An 11,317-nucleotide genomic window follows, 5' to 3' on the forward strand; every position below is an offset into this window, starting at 1 on the left:
CAGAACTGGACACAATACTCCAGATGAGGCCTCACAAGAGGGGAATAGAGGGGCAGAATCACCTCCCTCAACCTGCTGGCCACGCTTCTTTTGATGCAGCCCAGAATATGGTTGTCCTTCTGGGCTGTGAGCCCACATCACCCACTCATGTCGAGCTTCTCATCGACCAGCACCCCAAGTCCTTCTCTGCAGGGCAGCTCTCAATCACATCATCCCCCATCATGTACTGAAATCAGGGATTGCCCCGACCCAGGTATAGAACCTTGCACTTGGCCCTGTTGAACCTCGTGAGGTTCACACAGGCCCACTTCTCCAGCCAATATACCAGATACCTTGACTGAGTAGTCTTAAAATGTGAGCTTATTTATGTCTCTAAGGTACAAGAAAAAGCAGCTTGAAGGCTGTGTTATTTATTCTTCATAAGACAGACAACTTATTACTTTAACAGTGCATTCAGGAGCCTTTTTTTCTGTGACACAGACCTTCCTGTGGAAGTGGAATTCCACCATCACACACACCTCCTCCAGCACAAACACACTCCTTTAAGGTTACACTGTTATGAGCTCATGCTGTGTCATGCTCACAGAGGTGACATTATCTTATTTCTACTGTAAATGTTTCCTTCAAAATCCAGGCATTCAGGTTTAGTTATCAGCGTCATGTATTGACCTAGTTTTGCAGAAGTCCTGGTGTTCAAAATCCTACTGAAGTTCAAATATTCTCCAAACTTCCAGCCGCTTTATACCCCAAATCCCAAGTAATTCAGACCCTGGGGAGGGAAATAAAAATGTAAAATATATTAAAAGGTACAGAAAGACATCTCTTCATTTTGCCACTCTTATGCATGCTATGGTTATTTTGTCCTTCACCTTTTTGTTGCCATTCTTGTTGTGTAAGCGTTACTGTACTGTCTAAGTGAAAACTGAAGCTTATTGCAAGCCATGGGCGAAGCCATTACTGCAGGCTGGCGTGGGATTTATCCTGTATCTTATGACTGCTGAGAAATCTATGAGGCAGTTAGCCTGGCGAATACTTACTGTAGACTTTACTGATCAAAAAAAGCATTCCTAAATTATTATTTACACCCTACAAGCAGGGATGCACTATGCTGGATTCCTGGGTTCTGGCCCCTATGGGTTTGTTTAGCCTGGAGAAGAGGAGGCTGAGGGGAGACCTCATTGCTTTCTACAACTACCTGAAAGGAGCTTGTAGGGAGGAGGGTGCTGGCCTCTTTTCCCAGGTGACAGGGGACAGGACAAGAGGGAACGGCCTGAAGCTCCACCAGGGGAGATTTAGCCTGAACATTAGGAAAAAAATTTTCTCAGAAAGGGTCATTGGGCACTGGAACAGGCTACCCAGGGAGGTGGTTGATTCACCTTCCCTGGAGGTGTTTAAGGGACGGGTGGACGAGGTGCTATGGGGCATGGTTTAGTGTTTGATAGAAATGGTTGGACTCGATGATCCAGTGGATCTCTATAACCTGGTTATTCTATGATTCTATGATTCTATTTCATGTTGCTTGTTGTGCCTGGCAAGGGACCACCAGCAGCATGTCCACACCTTCTGCAGGAGCAAACAGACTTTTGGGAAAGCTGCCAAGCCACCTGTCCTCAAAATCATCCTCTCACTAAACATGCAAGCAAGGGAGGTCAAACTAAATCCAACCCGTGGCTGTTACTACTGCCTGCAAACTATCTTCACTCAGACTCTGCAGGCTTGTGACTAACCACACTAGCACACACAAGTGGTATTACTCTGCTAAGAGTGGAGCCTTGTGGGGTGGGAGATACTGTTGTTTTCCTATGACTAGTGGAAACTATGACAATAAAATTATGCATTATGCTAAACCTGCAATCCTGATCTCCCTTTGGGGGTTTTGTTTGCTTATTACTAACACATTCAAGACTAGCATATATAAATCACTAGTTGTATATTTAGTGTGGAGAGAACAGAGTTCCCAAACTGCATTGAAACTCTCGATGGGCCTGTGAAAAGTAGTAGGACCACACAGAGTTTGATGGGTACTTTCCCACTGGCAGATATTAATGTATAGCAGTTGGTTGATATTGGCAGATATTGTGATCATAACCTAATATTGTTGAGTCCCAGCTGTCCTAGCAAGTTATCATTTACTGACTGAGCAGTTATTGAAGCATCTAGTGAAGATTTGGCCATCTTGCATTTTTCTCTGCATAGAATCATAGAATCACCAGGTTGGAAAAAAAACACCAGATCATTGAGTCCAGCCATTCCTATCAATCACTAAACCATGACCCTCAGTGCCTGGTCCACCCATCCCTTAAACACCTCCAGGGAAGGTGACTCAACCATCTCCCTGGGCAGCCTCTGCCAGTGCCCAATGACCCTTTGCATGAAAAATTTTTTCCTAATGTTCAGTCTAAACCTCTCCTGGCAGACCTTGAGGCCACTCCCTCTTGTCCTGTCCCCTGTCACTTGGGAGAAGAGCCCAGCTCCCTCCTCTCCACAACTTCCTTTTAGGTAGTTGCAGATTGCATGATTAAAAATTGCATGTAGTTGCACGATTTAAAAAAAAAAAGAAAAAAAAAAAGACACCAACAACAACAACCAAAAAACCACAAACATCTGCAGCCCAGAATGTGAGAAAGCTTAGATGGGCACTGTCAGGATGCTGGATACAGAGGTGCAGGTTTCTAACAGCAGAGCTGCTTCTTTTTGTCATCAGCCTGCGAACAGATGGCAACTGAAGTTCCACAAAAGCCTTTTCCACTTCTGGGATTTCTGATTCAGATCTCCCAACCCAGTAATTCAACTGTGGTAAAAACCTAATTCAGTGCTACCCTAATGGTATGACAAACGTTCTAAGAGAGAACTATATGCGCTCTCGTATATGCGCTGCCTTTTTTTTGCTTTATTTGCTTTATTGTCTAGTCTGTACTTCTAATAGTTCGTTTTGCTTGTTCTATTACTAATGTGTTCATAGTTGCCACCAATGAGTCAGTTGTTTAATATTTCTTAATTTGTTTAATATTACACACACAGTGGGGATAAGGTAAGGATGGAGGAAAAGGAGAAACTAAGGAAAATGGTAAGATTTTGACTCTCGTTCAAACTTAAACCCATCTCAACCCATGCAGATATTTTCTACAGGCCAGAAATACCACAATAACAGTAAATGTCCCGTGCCACTCATTTTCCAGGTTTTTCCCTAATCAAACTACTGGATAATAGACTCAGAAGTTCACAAGTCCAGGCTATGAAACCTGTTGCTGGGCTTAAAGTTCTGCACTCTATTTTGAGAGGTTTTGTTTTCCTCCTCTGTAGCGTATAAATACATTTTGTAGGACCATGAACTCCCTGCTCAGCAGGAGAGGGACAATCCAGTGAAACCTCTCCTAAAAGAGGCAGGACTTCAAGGAGGAGTTAGAGCTGTCGTCTGGTAGAGAGTGTTTTTTCCCCAAAAACTCTCCTAACTTTTCCACAGCATGGTCTTAGTGAGTTTTTTAGGTATTTTTCTTTTTGCTCTCCCTTCTCTCCCCACAAATCGCAGTTCCTTGCTGTAGACTTTATAGGAGGGGTGAGCAAGCATGCATCTCAGTGAGAGAAGGAGAAAAGAAAAAGCAAATAATTGAAGAGCTAGAGTTGTCTGAGTGAAAATAAAGGGCAGGACCTCAGTGGGGTGTATTTGAACAACCAAGCTGATGTACGGGGAAGAGTAGGTTGGTGGGGAGGCCGTAATTTAGTTGCTAGGAACTGCAGAAGAGCTGTGCACGAGCCCGAGCACATGCACATCGTTTGCTTTCACGTTGTCAGGCAAGCGGGCAAGTTGCCATCACAAAGCCGGAGCGCGCTGTGTGGCAGAGCCCCAGCCGAGCGCGCGAGCATGGGCCCAACACGCGCAGAGACATGTGGAGCAAAGGGCTTGTGCTGCCACGGCGGGGAGGAGGCTTGGTCACAGCACGTGTCAAACAAGCAGCCAGCCTGCAGTCGAGACGTGCCCCATATCCGCATGGACGCTGACAGGAGCCACAGCAGTCATTTGCAAGGTACATGTGCAGAGCCTAATTTGAAATTCCAAAGGTCACATTTGTCATTCTGAGTGTACCAGGGTTCTCATTAACAACTGCCTCCAGCTGGTCCTGTGCAATGGCCTCAGGACATGCTGTTGTAGCCATGCAGGGTCAACACTGAGGCCCCCGGCTCATCTGCTGTGTTCTCTGCTTAACGAGTGTCATAGGAGAGGGGAATATCATAGAATCATAGAATCACCAGGTTGGAAGAGACCCACCGGATCATCGAGTCCAACCATTCCTATCAAACACTAAACCATGCCCCTTAGCACCCCGTCCACCCGTGCCTTAAACACCTCCAGGGAAGGTGAATCAGCCATCTCCCTGGGCAGCCTGTTCCAGTGCCCAATGACCCTTTCTGTGAAAAATTTTTTCCTAATGTTCAGGCTAAATCTCCCCTGGGACAGCTTGAGGCTATTGCCCCTTGTCCTGTCCCCTGTCACCTGGGAGAAGAGGCCAGCACCCTCCTCCCTACAACCTCCTTTCAGGTAGTTGTAGAGAGCAATAAGGTCTCCCCTCAGCCTCCTCTTCTCAAGGCCAAACAACCCCAGCTGTCTCAGCTGTTCCTCATAAGGCCTGTTCTCCAGCCTCTTCACCACACTACGTAGCTCACCAAAGTCTTACCTAGCAGGTATGTCTCGCTGGGTGTTGCATGAAACCCAAACAGCAGCTTTCTGGAGGTGTAGGTTGGTCTGTAGGACCACCTGATGGAAGTCCATCTTACCTGATGGCAGTGGCATCAAAGCCAAGCAGGCTGCAAACAGAGCGGAAGGCTTCCAGAGGTGAGTCAGCTTACCTGTCGTAGGGTAGGATGAGTTATCCCTCCGCGGGTTCTTATTGCTCCCTGCTGTGCCACCTTGGAGGACCTTACACAACCGGCTTAGCCAAGACATCTGCATTTAAAAAAACTAAAATTAGATGAGTCCCTTAGTAGCCTTTATAATAGCAGAGCTGTGAGACAAGTGACCAGAGCTGTAAGATTATAGTTGACAATGGGTCAATGATTTTATGGCTTTATCCTCTGTCTCAACCACTCCAGACACAGGTAGTTAACACCTCTGGTACAATGCTTCTCTAAAATAAGATCACATGCCACTTCAGGGTTACCCCACCTTGTCAGGAGTACATGGGGCTTCTGATCTGTCACCAGCCAGTGCATGGAACAGGCTGCTCAGGGTCAGCAGAGCTTGTCAGTCATCAGTGGCTTTGACCAATGCAGGACTTGTCTATGTCTCCATCGCTGATGGATTGTGGTCACTTCTCCGCCTACATCAGGAGCCTCGTCCAGGCACCAGATTTCCCCGACTCCCCTGAGACTTGCAAAGCTCAGCTCTGCTTCTCTTCCACCTGCTGCCAGCATATTCACCAACTGTTGCCGTGGCTTGGATCGCTAATGAACATTATGTTATGGAATGTTTTTTCCAGTAACATTTATACCATTAGAGTCCACAGACCCATCCACTTCCCACTCATTAAATTCTTTTCCTTCAAAGGTTGGGTTTAGATAGAGTTAGTTTGCACTGCAGCCTGCTGAGCAAAAGCCACATGCTCATCTTGGAGAGCATCACTCTGCCCCAAGCACAGGAAAGTGTCCACAGCCTGAAGGCAAGGCTACCTGCTTCTTTGGTCAGAAATAATTGGTCATAACTGGGAATCATCACTTACCTGAAATAAGTGAATACCTGAATACTCCCTGACCCCTCATCTATCTAACATATCCTGCTTTTGGATGTTCAATGCTGTCTGTGTCCAACAGATCACTGAATCTGCCGGTCTGTTTAAATCATCACTACACACCTCCTCCATGCTCCCATTTATTAAATATTGGCTGCAGATGGTGGTAGAACAAATACTGCATTGGTTTAGTTGTTTCCCAGATGGGCCCTTTATGACTTTTTTATTACAGCTTCTAACTTGCAGAGATTTTTTTTTTTTGCCTGCTTTCATCCTACATATCTTTGCCATTGCTGATTTTATAGATCCTTCTGCACATCTTGAATATTGTGGATCTGAGCATGGGGACATGATTCCTGCTCTGAGCCATCCCAAAACTGCGCTTCATCTTTCCAGCTTAGTAGCTGAAGATGTGAAATTGGGAAGCTTAGTCAAGGATGCGTTTCTTGCTAATTTTTTCCTCTAGGCACTAGTTTGCTTCTCCTCAAATCCTGTGTTCAGTTCTGGGCCCCTCACCACAAGAAGGATGTTGAGGCTCTGGAGTGAGTCCAGAGAAGAGCAACGAAGCTGGTGAAGGGGCTGGAGAACAGGCCTTAGGAGGAGCGGCTGAGAGAGCTGGGGTTGTTTAGCCTGGAGAAGAGGAGGCTGAGGGGAGACCTCATTGCTCTCTACAACTACCTGAAAGGAGGTTGTAGAGAGGAGGGTGCTGGCCTCTTTTCCCAAGTGACGGGGGACAGGACAAGAGGGAATAGCCTCAAGCTCCGCCAGGGGAGGTTTAGGCTGGACATTAGGAAAAAATTCTTCACAGAAAGGGTCATTGGGCACTGGCAGAGGCTGCCCAGGGAGGTGGTTGATTCACCTTCCCTGGAGGTGTTTAAGACACGGGTGGACGAGGTGCTGAGGGACATGGTTTAGTATTTGACAGGAATGGTTGGACTTGATGATCCGGTGGGTCTTTTCCAACCTCGTGATTCTCTGATTTTCCTGGCATCGTCCAGCAGCACCACATTTAACAGCAGTGAGGTTGTGGTGTAACCAGGGGCATTCTGCCAGTGGCACCTGAAGATACAGACTGTAGACATCTTTTGTCAACTGTAAAAGCATTGATTTGTCAGCCTGGGTTGGACAAGAGTAACTGAAAGAATACATTGCAAATCTTGTCTTTCCTTTACTAAGTACTCTAGAAAATACAACCAACAAAACCAATTTCCCTCAGAAAGGTCTTTGTAAAAGAAGTGACCTTGTCCCCGGCCAGACTCCTGTCTCTCTGGTAAATGCTTTCTGCACACTTTGCTTTCCCACCTTCTTCTTCCTCTCTTCTGACCTCATAATCTCAAAAAGGTTTTACACTATGCTCAGCTGTGGGCAGAGCATAGCGGCTAGATACCAAATCCATCATTTCCAAGATGATTCTCTAGAACCAACAGCATGGCAAGTTGTGACCTTCCGCGCCGAGTAACCACAAGGAGTGTGTGAAATAGATGTTTCCCTGACAGCCTCGGGCACAGGAGCACTAAGTCTGCGCAATCCTGTGTTTATTTCAAGTTCTGGTGAGATTGTGGTGTACTCATTCTCCTTATTGTCTTTTAACCACGACATCTCATCTGCCAGTGTTAATAACCTTGTTTTCACTCAGATATTCACCCTCTCTTGTCCTAACATCTCCCTGCCGTTCTCTACATCCCTGTCAAGTGATGCCAGCCCCTTGTGCTGGAGGGATAGGCAGACACTGGGACACACTTTTGTATCTGGGCTGTAAGGAGGCACAGAGAAAGGACCCCAGCAGCATGGCTCATAGTTAAGTGATTTGGGTTCAGGTGGTCATTGCTGATGGCTGGCGTATTTAAATGGAGACTCCAAGATGGAGAAATTTCCAATTTCTTCCCATCTAACCATTAACTACAAGGAACACTGGATTGTTTGAGTCAAATGATTGGAGGCTCAGTCTTACCTGGCATGAAATAAATAATTTTCTGCTTAAGCAATGAGGAACTTAACTTGATTTCAAGAAAATCATTAACTTCAGGAAAAGAGTGGATATATTTTTCTGAATGGGAGTTAGTTCAATTACCATTGAAGGCCAGTCTGCTTAGATAAATGGACTTCTAGTGACTTCAAAATCACAAAGAAGAAAGTGTCCGATCAGTAGTTTAACAAATAGTTTCAAGGAATACAGACGTTGTTGACCTAGCCACAACCAGGCAAAGGCCATTGTGGAAAATGTCAGTAAAACCTCGGATGAAGTACTCCAGGTTAAGGATGAGTAATCAAAAGTTAATGACGGAAATGACATTTATTTTTAAGATTACTCAATAGGAAAGCACTGGCTTGCAGTTGGTTTGGATTTTGAGTGGTTTGGCTTACCTTTCTCTTATTTTGAGCTGCAAATGTGCCTAATTTAGAGTGTTTGCCCTGCAGAATCTCTGACACATTATCCATACATGGCTCACACAGGCATAGTAATTACCAGCGCATGCAACAGTCCCTATGCTTTTTCCTCTGGAATGTATCCCAGGAATCGTGAACACTTAGAAGCACGTGCATCTCAGACTGTGGCTGTGTTTCCAGCTTTTCTTCTCAGAAGCAGCACAGGTGGCAGTGACATCCATGATTCTTCCCTGGCCTTTTCCAGAATCTTGATTTCTGTTGCTACGCTTTCACTGAACTTCATTCTTTGGGATGAAATTTTTCACAGCAGGGCAGGCAGAAACTTAGAGCTGTTGTTGTACTCATGCTCTCCCTCCAGTGTATGTTAGTGTCTGATATAAAGAAGACATGGCTCACCCTTTACATATGTACTGTATCATAATGTATCATATTGTATTGTATCATATTGTATCATATCATTATACACTTACATATACATATAATTACAACCTAAACTACACAAGCTGTAGAGTTTTCCCTAGCACACCTAGAAGAGAAGCCAGGTGGGCAGACTTTCAATAAGACAGTTTTATTTGTCCATTTGGCCAAATCTTTTCTTCCTGGGAAGAAAAAAATATGGCATTTTCAGATCTCACATGAGTCATTTAGCCTTGATTAGGATCCTGAGGGCTCTGTACTATGGGGTTTTTGTCAGTGGTGCTGCTTAAATACTTACAAACAAGCAGGTGCCTAAGTGCTTTGCTGACGGATGGCCTGAGCGCTGGGCAGCTTGCTAGGCTGAGCCCTCTCCCTCTCCTCTCTGCCAGGCTTGGCTCTGGCAGGGAAGGAGCTCAGCTATGTCCTGCAGTCATAACTATTTACAAAAATGGAAGCTAGGGAGGAGAATGAAACCAAACCAACCAACAGGCAATGGGAACACCTTGGAAGGTGACTTCTATTGCCCTTATCCTCCTCCAACCACCTTTACGACCTGACAATTATAATGATTTCAATGGAGTAGGCTGCTCCTTAGCATATATTTAGGAGACTGAGGCCATAAATAAAAGCAATGTATATGCTTATAAATTATTCATAGAGTAGGTAAAAAGCTATGGTACAGACTGACCGAAAGTAACTTGAAGATGAATACAGAGAAGTCAAAAAGCCATCTGAACCCTGAAGATTCAGACTATGGGCTTGACAGCCAGGCCAGTGGGCACATCTCTTTCTTCACATTCTCCCTTGATTCCTTGTTTAGATGGAAGAAAAGAACTTGACTGACTGGCCACCAGAACAGATGTCTAAGGTCACACAGCAGCTGCATTTGGAACGGGTCAGGCTCCCAGCACACCACACATATATTTCTGGAGATGATTTCCCAGATAAAGAGACAAGAGCATTACCATGTGCAGACTTCAAAAGTGCTTAATGCAATGAAAAGTGTAGGGCAATAGCTTGATGCGACAGGGACATCAAAAACACTCTGCAGCTGCTTCTGGCTGCAGTGAACACAACGAAAGGATAATATCAGGACTTTGGGTTTTTTCATATTTATTTCTTAACAGGGAATCAAGCAACTGATCAAAATTTCACTAACATTAAAGTAAGGGACTGGACCATAAAATCCTGTTTTCTCCAAGCTGACTAGGTCAACAGGGTTTTGACACCAGGTGCCTAAAGTGCCATGCCAGTACTGTACTCAGAGAATAGGGTGCACGGCCATCCCTGGAAAAGGGGCATGGTTACTCCAGAAAGGCTATCGAGGAAGTGATGATGAAATCACTCCTACGCCGCAGGAGTAGGGAGTGATTCATGGTCCTCCAGCAATCTAATAGAGGGGAAGAGATGACTGGAATCAGCATTTAATATCAGCATTTAATAAGTTTATTCAGCATCTTTTGAACACAGCTGCCCTATTGCTGCATTTTTTTTCCCCACAGACCAGGAAATAATAACCATTATTTAAGTGCTTACATTCAATCATATCAGCACTGCGTGTTCCAGCATTAAGGCTCTGAAAGGGATATTTGATATGAGATGATTATTTGCTAAGTCATGAGGTTCAAAAGTAGATTTTTGGAAATAGGCATGACCAGAGCTGTTTTTTAAAAGTGACCTGCAAACAGCTTCTTAAAACTCAGCGGTTTTGTCTTTGCACTGTATGCTACCTCATATTCAGCAGTTTTTAATTTCTGAGCACTGACATCCTCAGTTCTTGATGTCCAGCAAATCAATTATTTGGGGTTTTTAGGTGTCCCACCTGTGACCTTGCAAGACTCAACTGTATTTGGGAAATTATAATATCACAAACAGCATCACCATTTTAATAGCTGGGTGTCTCTTTTGAACTTTTCTTATACTAACAGTCAAGTACTCCAAACAAAAGTGTATTTTCTTGTATTTTCATTCTAAAAATAAATAACTGCAATGAAAGGCATTGTAGCATTAAATTACTGCTAACCATAATTATACTGCATTCTTAAACTCTTCAGCTCGGATTTTTGGTGAATCATCCAGTGCCTTTCTATCTGTATATTTCTGGAGCATGGATGAATTCCAAGTATGAAATCTCAATTTAGACAGGACAAAAGAGGTAACAGCAGGCTGAGTAAGCAGCCAAAATAAAGGCAAATTTATATCAGCTGCCTTAAGGAATACGGTTCCTTCTCTTCTGCCTCAGCATCTTGTCTCCCTGCTCTTACAGGACAAGGTGTAGCAGCCATGGCTAGGACAGGCTGCTTTTTCTGATGTGCTGTTGAGTGAGGATTTGCAGGATACTTTTTGTGGGCAGAAGCAAGCTGTTCCTTGTTCTTATAATTCGTCTTACAGCCATGAGAGATGCAGCCTGCTCCTTGTGCAGGCAGGTGCCCTGCCACGGCCAGAACAGCCCCTAGCCCCTTCTGTCTCCACTCAGCCCAGTGCAGAGGGAGTTTGGGCTTGTCAGGGCCATTTGCCAGGGTCTATAGCCTTCCAGGCAATACCTTGTCCACTGAAATGCCCCGTCCTCGACTAAACACCCTTTATTTTAGAACTCTCTTGGTATCAGTCATTGCTGTTGCTGGGCACTGAGGCTCCCTGTGAGCCATAGGCATGCCAGTTCTGACCGTGGACTCTGATCCAATAAAAACATATGGCCAAAAGAAAGGCCGTACCTAGACATATTCAATGCAAAATCAACTTCCACTTGGGAAAAAGCTGTGCCCCTTTCTGTTCATGATATTGCACCC

This window comes from Phaenicophaeus curvirostris, chromosome 2, assembly GCF_032191515.1.
Source record: "Phaenicophaeus curvirostris isolate KB17595 chromosome 2, BPBGC_Pcur_1.0, whole genome shotgun sequence".
NCBI classification, from domain to species: domain Eukaryota; kingdom Metazoa; phylum Chordata; class Aves; order Cuculiformes; family Cuculidae; genus Phaenicophaeus; species Phaenicophaeus curvirostris.